Source organism: Chrysemys picta, chromosome 3 (assembly GCF_011386835.1).
Source record: "Chrysemys picta bellii isolate R12L10 chromosome 3, ASM1138683v2, whole genome shotgun sequence".
NCBI lineage: Eukaryota > Metazoa > Chordata > Testudines > Emydidae > Chrysemys > Chrysemys picta.
This window is the reverse complement of record NC_088793.1, coordinates 114,833,660-114,850,445: the sequence shown is the minus strand read 5'-3', so window position 1 is coordinate 114,850,445 and position 16,786 is coordinate 114,833,660. Positions and strand designations below refer to the sequence as shown.

The following is a 16,786-nucleotide window of genomic DNA, read 5'->3' as shown; positions in this document are numbered from 1 at the left end:
CTGGAATAGTTACCTAGGGATGTTGTGGAAGCCCTGTTATTACAGTTTTTTTTAGAACAGGTTAGAAAATGTGGCAGGGGTAGTCTAGGTTTGCCTGGTCCTGTCTCAACACGAGGGTGGATAGACTCAATGACCAGTTAAGGTTCCTTCCAGTCCATTTCTATGATACTATGATGCAGAAAAGGAAGAAGTATTCAATAAATATTTTTGTTTTGTATTTGGAAGGAAATAGGATGATGTAGTCCAGAGGTTCTCAAACTTCATTGCACTTTGACCCTCTTCTGGCAACAAAAACTACTACATGACCCCAGGAGGGGGGACCAAAGTCTGAGTCCTGCCACCCGGGGGGTTCCAAAGCCAAAGCCCAAGGGAGTCAGCCCCTTGCAGGGAGTCTGTAACCTGAGCCCCGCCATCTAGAGCTGAAGTCCTGAGGCTTCAGCTTTGGCCCCGGGCAGCAGGGCTCAGGCTTCAGCCCCGGCCCTGAGCAAATCTAACGCCAGTCCTGGCAACCCCATTAAAAAGGGGTCCTGACCCACTTTGGGGTCCCGACCCACAGTTTGAGAACCGCTGATGTAGTCAAATCTTCCAATGATATGGATATATTTTCTATTCCATCTGTAACTAGGGAGGATGCTAAATAGCATCTCTTCAAAACTTTTAATCAGACAGACAAGATAATTTGCACCCAAGAGTATTTAAAAAATTGGCTGAGGGAGGAACTCTCTGAATCACTGATGTTGATTTTAACAAATCTTGGAATGGTTGGGAAGTTCCAGAAGACTTAAGAAAACTAATCTTGTGCCAATCCTTTAAAAGGGCAGATGGGATGACCTGAATAACTTTAGACCAGTTAACCTGGGCAAAATTGATCCTGGGTAAAATTATGGAAAGACTGATATGGGATTTGCCAGCTACTGAGTACCCCCTCATGGCCAATGGTCACTTTGTAGAAGCCCTGCCCCAGTTAGCCCTCTCTTGTGGGTCCCTCAAACACTCCAGACAGTTTCTGCTATGGCTCACAGCACCCCTTTCTGGGCCTGGTTTAATATGAAACAGTCCTCATAGTCCTAAATCACAAAGTAATCCAAATAATCCACAATGAGCCCCCAACATAAAGTCCATAATCGTAATTCAACAGTTCATACTTAGCTCCAGTTCTTCTGGCACACCCAGAGCCCCTTCTCTGTCAGTCTGCTCCATCTGAAGCCACCCTACATTACAGAGTCCTGACCCCAGGACTCTTCCATAAAGGAAGAGTGTCCGAGGGTCCACCACCCTGTAACACCTAGGACCACTTCCTCTCTTCCACTACCAGGACATTTTCTGGGTCTTTGTTCACTCCAAATCCCTGGAAGAGGTTTCTTAAAGGACCAATATGCCCTGTTACCGGATGAAATTCATAAACAATTAAAATATAAGCATAATTAATGTCAATCTAATTCTTTTATGGAAAATAGATTTTGTCAAACAAACTTGATATTGTTTTTGATGAGATTACAAGTTTGATTGATAATAGTCACTGTGCTGACATAATATGCTTGAACAACAGGGCAGTTTGCAAAATATCTTTGATGCCTATAGTATATACCAATGCAAAGAGTATGGGGAACAAGCAGGATGAACCGGAAGTTGTGATATATGAAGAAAATTGTGACTTAATTGGCATTACAGAGACTTGGTGGGACAACTCCCATGATTGGAGTACCAGCATTGAGGGATATAGTTTGTTTCAGAAGGATAGATATAGAAAAAAGGAGGAGGCCTTGCACTGTACATCAAGAATGTATACACTTACTCTGAGGTCCAAGAGGAAGTGAGTGGCAGACCTACTGAGTGTATCTGGATGAGGATAAAAAGGGAAAAGAATAGTAGTGATGTTATGGTGGGGGTCTGTTAGAGACCACCAAGTCAAGAAGAGGAAGTGGATAAGGCATTCTTCAAGCAGGTAACAAGATTAGCAAATACACATGAGCTAGTATTAATGGGGGATTTTAACTTCCTGATATCTGTGGGGAGGCAAATACAGCAAAACATAATACATTCCACAAATTCTTAGCATGTGTAGGGGACAACTTTCTGATTCAGAAAGTTGAGGAAACAATTAGGGGGTCATCCATTTTGGATCTGGTTTTGACCAACAGGAATGAATTAGTTGCAAATGCAAAGGTAGTTGAGAACTTGGGGGGAAGTGATCATGATCTGATAGAATTTAAGATCCTAAGGAAAGGAGGACATGAGAACAGCAAAACAAGGACCCTGGACTTCAAAAAGTCAGACTTCAACCAACTCAGAGAAAAAGTAGGCAAGGTCCCATGGAGAGATCAATTAGGAAGAAAAGGAGTCAAAGGGGGCTGGCAGTTCCTAAAAGATGTAATACTAGATGCTCGATATCAAGCTATTCCAATGCAGAGGAAAAGAAAGAAGAGCCACAGGAGGTCAATGCGGCCACACAAGGAGCTGTTTAACTATCTAAAAACCAAAAGGTATATACAGGAAATGGAGGGAGGGGCACGTCACTAAGAAAATATATGAGGGAATAGTGTGAGCGTGTAAGGACAAAATCAGGAAAGCTAAGGCAAGGAATGAGTTACAACTGGCAAGAAATGTTAGAGACAACAAGAAGGGATTCTATAAATATGTCAGACAAAAAAAGAAAGATCAGGGATGGTGTGAGTCCACTGCTCAATGGAGAAGGTGAGCTAGTAACGGAAGATGATAAGAAGGCGGAGATGCTCAATGCTTACTTTTGCTTCAGTCGTCACACAAAAAATGTGACCGGATGACTAACAAAGTTATCATAGACAATAAAAGGGAAGAGATGCAGATCAGAATAAGTAAAGAACACGTCCGAAATCTTCTGACTTATTTGAATGAATTCAAATCAGCAAGACCTTTTATTCACACCAGGGGGCTGAAGGAATTAGCTGAAGAAATCTCAGAGCCACTGGCAATAATATTTGCAAACTCATGGCCAGGAGAGGTCCTGGAAGACTGGAGAAGAGCTAACATTGTGCCTATCTTTAAAAAGGGGGGAAAGGAAGAGCGGGGAACTATAGACCAATAAGCCTGACCTCAATACCTGGAAAGCTACTAGAACAATGTATAAAACATTCAATTTGAGAATACCTGGAGGATGAAGGGCTGATCACTAGCAGCCAGCATGGATTTACCAAGAACAAATTATGCCAAACCAGCTTGATTTCCTTCTTTGACAGGGCAACTGGTTTAGTGGATAGGTGGAATGCAGTGGACATAATATACCTGGACTTTAGCAAAGCTTTTGATGCAGTCCCACATGACATTCTCATAAGTAAGCTGGAGAAATACGTGCTCAGGTAGAACTACCATTAAGTAGATACATAATTGGTTAAAACTTCTCAAACAAAAAGAGTAGTTATGAATGGAATGATGTCAGATTGGAGGGAGGTCTCAAGTGGGGTTCCACAGGGATCTGTTTTGGGTCCAGTGATGTTTAACATCTTTATTAATTATTTGGATGTAGGAATAGAGAGCGTACTGATCAGATGTGCAGATGATACAAAGCTAGAAGAGGCTGCAAACACTTTTGAAGATAGAACTAAACTTCAAGGGATCTTGATAAATTGGAGAACTGGGCTATAAACAACAAAATGAAATTTAATAAAGACAAAGGTAAGGTGCTATACTTAGGAAAGGGAAACCAAATGCTCAAATACAAAATGGGGAATAACTGGCTTGGCAGCAGCAAGGATTTGGGAGTTGTGGCGGATCTCAACATCAACATGAGTCAACAATGTGATGCTGTTGCAAAAAATGTAAATGCAATTTTGTGTTGCATTAACAGAGGCAAAGCATGCAAGTCATAGGAAGTGATAGTACTGCTCTACTTGGCGCTGGGTAGGTCTCAGCTGGAGTAATATGTCCAATTTTTGTCACCACTGTATAGAAAAGATGTGGAGAAACGGGAAAGGATCCAGAAGCAAGTGACAAAGATGATCAAAGGGATGGAATGCAAGCCATATGAGCAAAGGCTGAAGGAACTAGGTATGTTTAGTTTGGAAAAGAGGAGATTAAGAGGGGGACATGATACTGGTCTTCAAATACTTGAAAGGCTACCATAAAAAAGATGAAGAAAAATCGTTCTGTCTTGCCACAAAGGACAGGACAAGCAGTAATGACTTCAAACTACAGCACAGCAGATTTAGATTAAACCTCAGGAAAAACCTGAGGTGAGATTACATGGTTTATATTATGCACAAAGTCAAACTAGATAATCATATTGGTCCCTTCTGGCCTTAAAATTGATGACTGTATAAATTTTCTGTATCACTACACAAGGCTCCCAGAGGATTCGGGGGGCCTGGGGTCTTCAGCGGCGGGGGACCCCCGCCCAGAAATGCCACCGAAGACCTGGCAGTTCAGCGGCGGGTCCCAGGGCGGAAGGAACCCCCGCTGCGGGTCTTCAGGGCACTTCAGCAGCAGGTCCTGGAGCGGAAGGACCCCCCCGCTGAATTGCAGCCAAAGACCCGGAGTGGAAGAAGCTCTGGGGGCCCAGGCCCCACAAGAGTTTTCCGGGGCCCCCGGAATGAGTGAAGGACCCCACTCCAGGGGCCCCAAAAACACTCTCATGGGGGCCTCTGTGGGGCCCGGGGCCTGCGGCAAATTGCCCCACTTGCCCCCCCACCCCTCTGGGCGGCCCTGTCACTACATGATTCCATCCATCCAGTTATGATGACAAAGGATTCATTCTCTGCTCTGGTTTGTGGCGTTTAACTCTCCCTCTTCCTAAGCAACTTTTAACTAACCTACCTTAATTAAACATCTGAAGCCCTGTCCTCTTTGTTGTGATTCTACATGTTTTTACTGCATGATTTATTGACCCAATTATTATGACAAAGTGTTTTTATTCACTAGCCATGTGTCATCTGATTGCAGCCTACACATCAGTGCGAAAGTAAACCATTTAATAAATGAAAATGATAAATTAACTGTGACGTTGCACTCCATAATGTTTTATGGAAATATGCTTATGAGTGTGAATATAATGTGACTGGAATATGCTTTACGCAAAAGGTCTCTTGTAAGGTATCATTACAAAGCTTATAATCTATTGAGTGTGTTCATCCTATTTGTATGCATGTATCATTCTTGTATCTATAGCTAGAAATATGAAGTATAACTCTGAGGTCCTATTGTAATTATGCAAAATGTGGGCCACTAATGGTGGTTTAGAATCTTGATGGCTCCCTTTGACTAGGACAATTGGTTGTAAATGGTTTATTTAACTGCAAGCCTTCCTGTGTTCATGTGAGCCAGCCCAGGAAGAATGGAGGCTGGGGTCTCACAGGACTTGTGAACATATCACCTGATACTGGAATCCATCTTAAACCTGGTGATTTTCCATTTAGGAGGAGTGGGGACCCAGAGAGACATAAGATTCCCGCCTTGTGCCAAAGCTATAAAAGGGGGTGGAACAGAACAAAGGGCTGTCCGTCATGAAAACACCCCCAGTTTCCATCTAATATGTCTGCTGGAACTAACAAGGACTGTACCGGGGAAAGGATTGGGTTCAGACTAGGAAGGAGTCTAGTCTGTGAAATAAGCTTATTCGAACATCTCTGAGGGTGAGATTTTACTTGTAATCAATTTCTTAATGTATTAGGCTTGTGTGTTTTTGTTTTATTTTGCTTGGTGACTTACTTCGTTCTGTCTGTTATTACTTGAAACCACTTAAATCCTACTTTTTAAACTTAATAAAATCACTGTTGTTTATTAATTAACCCAGAGTAAGTAATTAATACCTCGGGGAACAAACAGCTGTGCATATCTCTCTATCAGTGTTATAGAGGGTGGAAAATTTATGAGTTTACCGTGTATAAGCTTTGTACAGAGTAAAACGGATTTATTTGGAGTTTGGAATTCTGGGTGCTGGAGATAGGTGACCTGCTGAGCAGTTTTTGGTTAAAGCCTGCAGTTTTGGGGGCGTGGACCAGACCTGGGTCTGTGTTGCAGCAGGCTAGCATGTCTGGCTCAACAAGACAGGGTTCTGGAATCCCAAGCTGGCAGGGAAAACGGGCTCAGAGGTAATTCCAGAACGTCAGGTGACAGTCCAAAGGGGGTTTCTGTGACCAAACCCGTCACATTAACAAGGACTCAAAAATAGCCAAGATACTTAATTCCACTTTAAATTTTGTTTAATTGTGGTAAAATAGCCACTGTTGGTATGGTGGATCCCACGCTTTTCTTGGTGGGGGGCTTGGACGCCACCTCTTGCACCTGATCTTGGGGCACCAAAGGCCCTGCTAGTGGCACGGGAAGATGGTAGACGAGGGAAGTGGAGAAGGGGTCTGGGTTTGCTCCTCACTCTGAGCCCCAGCCCCTCTCAACCCCTGCAGGTTTCTTACCCTCTTCCCCCTTGGGTAGGGTTACCCTCGGTCCTAGATGCTGGGGACGGGTCTCCCATTCTCTGGTTCTCTGGTCTTTCAATTCTCAGTAACACACCTCCAAACTCCAGTCCTCTCTCCTTCCTCACACCACCCTGTCTGCCTGAAGCAGGGGGTTTTATTCGGTTCCTGACAGGGCCTTAATTGACTATAGGTGCTCCACTTAACGTCTAGTAACCTTCCCTAGTCTACAGGGAACCATGCCTTAATTAGCCTACAGCAGTGGTCCCCAATCTTTTTTGTCTGGCGGGTGCCAGACGATGAGCCACGGAGGACCGTGGCAGCGGACGAGCATCCGCCAAAATGCCACCGACAAGCGGCAACATCAATAGGCGTCGCCACCAAAATGCCACCAAGCAGCAGCATCCAGAGGCGTTGCCGCTGAAATGCCGCCGAAAATCGGCGGCGGCGCCTCTGGATGACGCTGCTTGTCGGTGGCATTTCAGCGGATGCTTGTCCGCTGGCCAGTATGCAGGCACCATGGCGCCCGCGGGCACCACTTTGGGGATCCCTGGCCTAGGGCTTATATATCTCCTCTCTCCCACTGCTCCCTGGCCCTGCTGTATCACAATATATAGAAAGTTGGAACAATTAGAAAGGAAGTCCTTGTGAAAAGTATCTCTAGGAAAAGATAAAGTTTAGGGAATATATGGAAAATTTGGACATCAGCTGAATGAGATAATATGCATCATAACATATTACACTTACTGAACCATTGTAAATTCTTTTTGAAAGGAGAAAAGCATCCTATCAATTTAATCTCTATTGTTAATAAAATAATGGAACAAATATTCAGAAATATATCCATTAAAGATCTGGATGGTGACGGATTCTAGAGAATTAGACAGTATTGGATTATTAAGAATAAAAAACCTTGCCAGACATGATTCTTTCCAAAAATGCAATTACAAAATTAGTTGAAGAGGTGAATGCATTAGAAGCAATATATTTGGAATTTAGTAAAATATTTGATACAGTGTCTGACGCAGATTTTAACATGAAAATTAATTCAAATTGTCTTAGATAGCAGTACTGGTAAGTGTAATGAAAACTAGCTAAAAGACCATAAACAAAGGATAATGGTAAATTGCAAATATATCATGATAGAAAGATGTATAATGGGCAGTGATGCATGTTAACACCGGTCTTACAAATCATTTAATGAACATGTTCAGTAAGAGGGAGCAAACAGCACATAAGAGTCACGGATTATATTAAGGCTCTGTCTACACTACAAATACATATTTGTTTTTTTAACAAGTTTGAGACTACCTCATTCAACCTGGTCATAACGAACTACGTACACAGCTGAATTGTGTTCATCAAGTAGCATTTTTCACATCTGTGGTCATGTCTACATTAGAGAGATTTGGCACATTAATGACCTTTTGGTCCCCCCCTACTAGTATGCCTGTAACACACCTCACAGAAAATTGCTTCAAATAGTGCAAAGACAACACGCCGCCCTTGGATAACAGATGTTTTAACCTTGCTTGCACATCTGCACTTACAACACGCTCTAACTGGGCTTGTAACACTGCATCCTGGGAAAAACTGGGCAGCGTCCTATAGTGCCTCAGCAGGGGAATAGGCGAGCAGAGCAACACTAGCAGCACACAGGTCAGTGCACTTCAGGCTGTCCTAGCACACACACAGCTGGGAGGATAAAAGAGCTGGCAAACTGGCTAAACAGGTATGACTAGAGGGGCCAGCATGTATTGCAAAAAAAAAAGGGGGGGGGGAGGGACACAAGTTTCAGGAGAACAAACACAGCTTTGTTTTTTTAACCTTGTTGAGACCACTCCCATCTGATACGACAAACAGTTGAGTTGTGGCCACTGAGAACAGCCATGTGTCAACCTAGACCTCTAGACAGGGTGGAACACTATTAGATGCCATAATTCATCATGTTGTGTATGGACATGAATTATGTTTAGGACTAATCTCATCACTAACTAGTTACAGACTCAGTCATTAGCATGGAAGTGCCTTAATTGGGAGGAGTTACGAACACCATTCAGACTGGAGATATAATTCAAACATCTCATCCTCACCTGGGCTCTTCACAATTCTGCCTCTATCTACTTGTCTGCTCTGATGTCTCGCATTCTTCCAGCCTCCAGCCCCCTCTGCTTCACCAGTTATGCCAGCCAGTTCATTTCCCCACAGTCATCTCAGAGCAGTTTTCCACGTGTCCCTTTACATTTGGAACACACTCTCTGAACTCGTCTATAAGGTCACTATTCTCTCCTACTCTTTTCTACCGCTACACATGTAAGAAATTAGCCAAACTGTTAATGGCTAGATGGAGAGGAAGTTGGTGGAAAGAAACTTTCATTACATGTTTTATCCCTTTTCTCTACCAATCATCTGTTGCTTGTTTTCCGTAAGATCTTAGATTGCCTGAGGATTTTTAATACATTTGTACAACATGTCATAATACAAATAAATAATCATAACCAAAAAAGGCAGCAGGTCACAGAGCAGGAAAGTGAATGGCCCTCTCTGAATGTCTGTGGTACAAGTGCACAAATGTTGAGGCACCGTTTTACCAGAAAGATATTGATATGTTGGAGGGAGTTCAGAGAGGGGAAACAAAAATCAACAGGTAGCTGTAGAGTTTGACCTCTGAGGAAAGATTAAAAGAACTGCATAAGTATAGCTTGGCTAAGTGATGACTAAGAGTCAACAGTTTAAATATAGAAAGTGTACCAAGGAGGGAAAGGAATTATTTTGTGTAGCATAAGTAGGAATAATGCATAAGTAGGAATAATGGTATGAAATTTAAATAAAGAAAAAAGCTATGATAAAGCCATAAGTTGAATGAAAAGCTTCCTGACTCTGAGATCTATTAGGTTGGGAATAGTTTTCCAGAGGATGTGGTGAAAAGCCAGTTGCTTAGGGTTTTTAAAACGACTGGGAAAGACACTAAAAACTGTACTCAAAGGAACAATCCTACACTTGCCTGGAGAGGGACTGAATGATATAACAAGTCTATCTATCTGTAACGTCTATTGTGCTGCTCCCTAAAGTACTATTTTATCCCCTGCTGCAGAAACCAGCCCTAATACTAGTTTTATTAGGGTCCAAAGTCTGTTGAAATCCATACTTCATGGATTATTAAAACATAACTTGTGTTCTTCTCCTCCCCCCCCCCCCATTTTTATGAAGCAGGAGATTATTTGTCCACTGTATAAGCAATGTGAGTTCTATTGTGTATCCTTTACTACCTCCAAAGTTCAGTGGTGTATGCTTGAAAGCTCCCACATCCTCCATCTTAAATTCTGTCTTGAGTCCAGAATTCAAGGATGTACCCTGCTGCCCAAATTCTGTCCAGATGTTCCACCTTATGAACACTTATTCTTGCAGCTTTGCCACGTAAATAGTCCCTTCTGATAATTCTTGATGTCTGATAGGGCAGAAAGAAGCTGTTCCTCTGAATGATTTGAATTCCTCCATTTGTGGTATTGCAGATGGAGGCAACTTATCCCTTTGAAATTGCTTTTTTAAGAATTTCTCTATGTAACTCCTCTCTCCTGCCACCGATCTCAGCTAAAGACAAGCATTTCAAAAAGCTGTCTACTTTCCAAGGCCTACACACAGATGTCATACAGGATGCCATTGCCCTAATTAGAGTTCTTCCATTGGTATACCACCCATAAATGCACCTGCTAAAGAAGATTTGTTAATGACTGGTTTGAATTCCCCAACCTTATTCAGAAAATTTATCTGAATATTGTCACATTCTTCTAGCATAGCAAAATATATTTAAGATACTGTTGATTGTCAAGTTACAGAAGATTCTACCTTGTTTATTTTTAAATTAAGCTCACCCTTTTTCTGTTTGCTTTTGTTTTTTAAGTCTTCTTGATTTAGTAAGAAGAACCCAGTTTCCTTTACCACCCTCTTGTTCATTGTATCTATCTAGTCTAGAGCAATAGACTGGTACACATGTATGTATATAATAGACTGAACCAGCTGCCTCTGGTTTAGAATTTTTGCCCTTTCTTTGAGAAAAAAAGTTGCACAGAGTGTTCTGAAGCAGGAATTTTTTCTTTCTGGCTTCTTTTTATCTTCTGTGTATTTCTTTGATTTATTATTACTGGTTTTTTTAACAACACAAAATGAACTCTGATTTTTGCTCATGAACTAATCTTTTCAACTTCCCAGCTCACAGATATGGTTTTCATTAAATCACTATGACTATGTTCAGTGTATTATATTTCAGTTAATGACTATCCATGATTAGGTGACAACTGTGTGTTCCGGCATAACTGCTTAGTTTTAGGTTTAAATAAAGCCTGATAAAATAGTCAATTGAAATGGCACAGAAATTAAAATACCTGTTTCCCTCACAAATGAAAAAGTAATCTGATTCAGAACCTCCAATGGAATTGCAGTATGGTAGAGTACTGCCTTGGTATTAGTACAGCGCAAGATAAAATTTGCTCTTGGCTCTGGTTTGTAAGGTTTCAGAATTGCCACTCACCATATGCTTCTCTGCTGGAGCATTAGTTAATTAACATTAGTCACACTTTGCAGTTCCATGTTGCCTTTCATTGAGAACTCAGCTGAGAGGTAGTTATTAACTTTAGTTTACATATAGGGAAACTGAAGTAACTAGCTTGAGGAACCCAAACATAGACGTGGCAGAGCCAGAAATAAAAGCCAGAAGTCATGATTCCTAATCATGTGCTTTTACCACTAGGAAACACTCCTTTCCTATGTTCCTATGCTTGAAAAGCTGGAATTTTGCCTGTTTGTTTATTTGCTGATTCAGTCTGTTCCTGGAATACAAAGGGGGAAAATAACCTTTCTGAAGCTCCTGTTCTGAATCCAAAATTTCTAAATTGCTAGCTGTGCTAAGTGGAGCTTAGCAAATAGCAGACAGAATTTGCTCTCAGGAGTGGGCATCATAATTGCAAATTTATTTCAATTTTAACAACTTTTCAGTTGCTTTTGGCTTTTTTTCATTTCTCTACCTTTATAATAAGCATGGTGTGGTGGGAACACCAGCTGTTAAGTGTGCTTCCAAAATAATAATAATTCCCTTTCCTCCCCAAATCATACACTTTCAGTGCTCTCATTTCAGGATTTACATTAATTGTGCAAGCAGGAAACAAACAACTGCTGTCTCTTATGGAGGCAAAACCTATGGTAGGGCCTTAACTATGACAGCCCTGCATTGACAGGTGTGGACCACATCTCTGTTGCAAACTGGTGGATTTTATGATGAGTGAGAATATTATCTTCCTCTTTGTGTCCAAGCTCTAAGCCCAAGGTAAAAAGATACTATTTGTTAGAACTTCTCTCCTCTGTGTGCCTCTTTTTCTGCTGGGTGAACAATGGTAGAAATTTCTAGCCGCAGCTGACACAAACTGTCCATCAAAGATTTAAATTTCGACAAAGCATTTGGCTCCCCAGAGGTGCTTCTTCCTGGCCCTGTCATAGTAAAAACAGCAGTGACACAAAAAATGCTGAAGAAGCGTGGTAGTTTGTGAAGTGGAAATTGAAGTTTTCCCATTTGGGACATGTCTACCTCTCATTCTGTGCTCAGGAAATGAGAAGACAGTGGTAGAAGCAAACTAGAATGGTTACTCAGCCTCAGTACAGTTCGTTCTCTAGGCGAACTGAAAAACTACCCAAATTCACTATCCTTCATCCAGGAGGCTCAGCATGGAAAACAAGCCAGAAAGCTACCAATCCGTTATGATTTACATTCGGCATGAGAGATCAGCCAGGGAGAAAGGAAAACTTTGTGAACCCTGAATAGAAATACCATATTTAAGTATTCATTTTGAAGTAGCTAGAACTGGGAGATCTATCCACTTGCCTTTCATGAAGTTCCTGTTCAGCTTGTATTTCATGGTTACATTTTAAATGTTACAAATTCCACCCACCAGAGTGTATTCAGAGTACTAGCTGCATTTTTCTCTCTTCAGTGGTCTTTTTCGGTTTCCTTGTGTTTGACATGGAAAAGGAGCCCTGCTGCTTCCAACTTGCACTTTGTGCATGTTGCCTAGGGGAGGTGCAACTTCACTTTAGAACACTGGAAAAGAAAATTGTGTGGAAATATTGCAGTGACAAGGTAGTTTCTGATTAAGCAAAGTGAACTCCTGTTAGGGTGGCTTCAATGTGTTTGCCTTGTTCTAGTACCCGCAGCAAAGCTATTGCATTGCAATGGAGTATTCAGTCCTCTTTGCCGTGGTTGTTGCAACTGTTTGAAACAGCCTAAGTGGCACCTGGCCAGTGTGCAAAGATTAAGCTGCGTCTTAGGATGTTATAGTGAGCTAGCGCCCTTACTGGAGTCTACAGGTGAGGCTCACCATCACCACTCCTGCATCCTCCCACTTCATTCTAAATGACAAACCTACGAACAAATGATGTGTGTCAATGTAACTGCATGAATAAGGTTTAGAGTGAGGTACAATATGAAGAGTGTATAAATAAGGTTTAGGTAAATACTTACAACCAGTTGTTTAGATACCCACAAATGTTTACTCCCTCAAACAGACTATAGAAAACAAAATAAAACTGTATACAGACACCCCAACTATAGGGGGAAAAGTTCTCATTTAAAAGTGCTTTAATTTAATGCTGATCCTGTGCTTACAATCCAAAGCTTCCCTTCTCTTACTGAAAAGCAGGAGAATACATTTTAAAAGGGGTTGTCTATCCCTGCATCTCTGTCATTCTGTCTGGCAGTTACACACTGTATACAACCATAAGAAAACACCACAGTCTGCATGGGATCATCCGTTAAGTAACCTCCTTCCCAGAGTTACCCTGCAAATCCAGTAGCTCCCGCATTTGAAGCCATTTGAATTTTGGCGGCCCAGAACTAAGGGCTACAACATTCCAAGCTAAAGTTTGTGAGCTTGGACGGGCGAAGCTATGGTGGTGATCTGCTTGCTACTGCACAAAATTTTCTAAGTCAACAAACATTTTCTGAAAGACATCTCTCTAAACCTAAAGGCAACTGTATTTACTTTGTAACTAACAAATATTTACTTGAACTCACAGATTTATTAAATATGTGAATCCATATACTAGTTACCACAAATTTAATAGGGTACAGGATCATCTTTAGCTCAAATATTCTCCTTCAAGCCCATGAATAATCAACTGAACTAAGACATGTGTGATGCCAACAGGTATTCCTACATTGTGGCACTTCATACGCAGGAAGCCGGGCGCAATATATATTGCCTGGAGTGCAGAGGACAGGCTGTCATCACTACTCTGCGAAAAGGACACCCTTTTCACACTACAGCTCAGCTCATTACTATCCCAGATGTCAGTTTCCACTGCAGCAGGCTTAGTTAGAATCCCTTAGATCAGCTCTCATAAACCCACATTGTAAAATGCACAGTGGATGAATGTACTAACATGGAAGAATACACACCTAGCCACTGTATGTACACACAAACGCATGGGCTAAAGTTACCATAAATATAAATCAAGACATAAATGACCAAGAAACAAATAAGATTACCTACTTTCACAGGAACGTATGACTTGCAATCAGTCTTCTTATTTTAAAGCAAAAACAAAGCGGATGAAATATTACAATTTCATGCCCAGTGAATGGCTTCTGTGCATGTGTGCCTGTATTTTCAGCTGTGACGAGATCCGTTTACTGGCAGTAACCAGGAGGCTGATATGACCATGAAATGAGGAAACACAGTGACTGAAAAATAAAGTACTAGCACCACCATTCGCCTAGGGATGGGAAAACTATCTTAAACCGTAAAGGCCCCTTTGGATCATGTCTCTACACTGTAAGCATGATTTTAACTTACTTACCATTGCTGTTATTGGAGATGTTTGATGAAGATACATTGTCAGCATTATTAATTCGCCAGGAAAATCTGAATGGAGTCCAGATGGTTTTCTTTCCCTATGCTATAAATCTTGGAGACATTTTAAACCGTTTTGAGCTGGGTTTCTTAGAAATATATTAGTTGGACAAAAAAATAATAAAATACGTGGGGGTAAGCATACGTTGGAAAAGAAACATATGCAGAACGCTGGCAAATATGTGCGGAAACGGAACAGGAGACTCACGTGCCCCATTAAGGAACAGGTTTTTTATTGTCATTGCCCTCCGCCCTTTTACCACTAAGTAGTTGGGTACTTGTCTGAAGTGGCCCTGGAAGGGATTAGTTCCCCACCGACTCTTAAGCCCTTCCCCTCTGTCACATGATCTTTCCATTTCTGCCTGGTGTTTCCTGGAGCAATTTAAGTTTGCCTCAGTCTCTGAGGTAGAAAATGAGCTAAAAATATAGCTAAGCAATTTAAAGGGACACTCTCCACTTAAAAATCATATTTGTTAAAAACCAAATTTGATATCCGTGTTACAAACTGCGACTTAAGACTTTCAGCATTGAAACAGTTTTTTTAAAATCTAACTTTTGGCCATCTATGCTGTTTGCTAACTTACTGCATTTCACTCAGCTTGGGGAATGAAAAACAACAAACCAGTCACTTTAATATTTGTTTATAGCCAATTTCAAATGAACTTCGCTTTCTGGTTCTCATGAAATCCAACAGTACTGCAACTGTTAGGCTGAAAAAACTGCAGAGGAATGTTTAAATGCATAAAACCCTCTAACTATTTTTTTTAAATACATTAAAGCATTTCTATTGAGCTTATGTCTTGTTCAACATTTTTGTTACCAAAACCTCGTATGGGGACCTAAATTACCTAACAAAATCTATTTTATAGTGTTATTAAAAATTATTTTGTAATTTCCTTACCAGGCCCTGTCCTCCCTGCAAAAAAAACATAATATAGAGGTGTTGAAAACATTCGTTACTTTCAACAGATTTTGGTTTTGGAAGGAGACGGCTGAGCTAGGTTCTATGTTGATGGCCACATAAGAAAAACATAAACAGATAATATACAGTAGATATAGAAATGATGAAAAAGAAGAAAAGGAGGGTCCACATTTTTATAAAGACAAGCACTTTGGGCTGCGTAGCCTTTTCCAGCTCCTAACATTTCTAACCTTTTAGCCAACGTTTACGGTTTCATAGACTCAGAAGTGTTAGAAATGGCACAGAATGCCATTGGCTCATCTAATCTCTCTCTCTACTACTGTCAGACTGCTGCCTCTTGTATATTTACTAGTGTATTTTTGCAGTGCCATTTTAAAAGTTCCTAAAAAACAGAATTTCCACTATTTGTTTTGGGAGATTGTTCCACATTCTAACAGACCTCAATGTCCAGAATTTTGTCCTGATAGTCAGCCTACATTTTCTATTTTTCATCCTATCCTATTACACCTCTACCCCGATATAATGCTGTCCTTGGGAGCCAAAAAACCTTAGGTGAAACCACGTTATATCAAACTTGCTTTGATCCGCCGGAGTGCCCAGCCCCCCCAGAGCACTGTTTTACCGCGTTATATTTGAATTCGTGTTATATCAGGTCACGTTATATCGGGGTAGAGGTGTACTTCTAGTTCTGTGCACTAAACATTGTTTCTCCCTCCTTGGGATTTGTGGCTTTCAGAATACACTCAGACCACATTCTTCAGATATTTACACAAATTAACGTCCTCGCAGACTCTATGCTAACTCAACTATGCATGTGTGAAATCGTAAACTTTCCCCAATCTCTCTAGTCCCTTCATTATTTTTATCAGCATTTCTCTGCCCAAAACTCAGTGCAATACATTTCAGGTGTAGCCCCACTACAAATGTCTAGAAAGAATTTATTCCCCCCCACTCAGTGCTGTGATGCCTTTGTGCATGCAGCACACATTTGAATTGACCTTTTTGGTACCATAATGCATTTTTTGCTCAAGTTTCTTTTTTAAATTTCATTAGGCCCCACTGAATCACTTTCCAAATACTACTTCTTTCCCACCTTGTAGAAGAAAACTAGTTCTAATAGCCTGTTATGACTCCATCTACCAAGAAAGGGACAAGGGACAAAGAGAGCTACGAGCCAGAATAAAATACACAGGACCCCTCTTAAAATATTCTTCATGCCTCAGTCCTCTCATCTCCTTGTTCCATCACCAATCCAGACAGGGATATGAGGATAGAGGAGAACTGAATGGTGAAGTATATTGAAGCAAAGGAAGGCAACGGCTTAAATTCTCTGCTCAGAGATGGGGAAGACCTGAGAGTCAGGGGTCTGCCTTCCCTCTAAGAATCTGGCTTCTGGCTCTGTCCTGAATCAATCCTCCTTAGCACAGGGAGAAACATACTCCTGCAATGTTGACTTGAAAGGCAGCAGCCCTGTTTCCCTTAGAGCGAGTAAATAATCCCTGGAATGGCAGGAGGAGCAGAGATGCAGCTCTGAGGCTGGGACAGATCTGGGGCTGGCAGACAGAATTAATTAATCTACATCT

General features: G+C 41.3%; 1 protein-coding gene across 3 annotated transcripts in view; it reads right to left on the bottom strand.

The window, feature by feature from the left end:
- The window catches only part of ESR1 (estrogen receptor 1), a 285,413-nt gene extending 271,372 nt beyond the window's left edge, over positions 1-14,041 (bottom strand). The window contains exon 1 of one of the 3 annotated variants that reach the window (XM_042846311.2): positions 13,922-14,041. The gene's annotated coding sequence lies outside the window, so the exon portion shown is untranslated. 3 annotated transcript variants of the gene reach the window in all.
- Between the last annotated feature and the right edge of the window lie 2,745 nt (positions 14,042-16,786).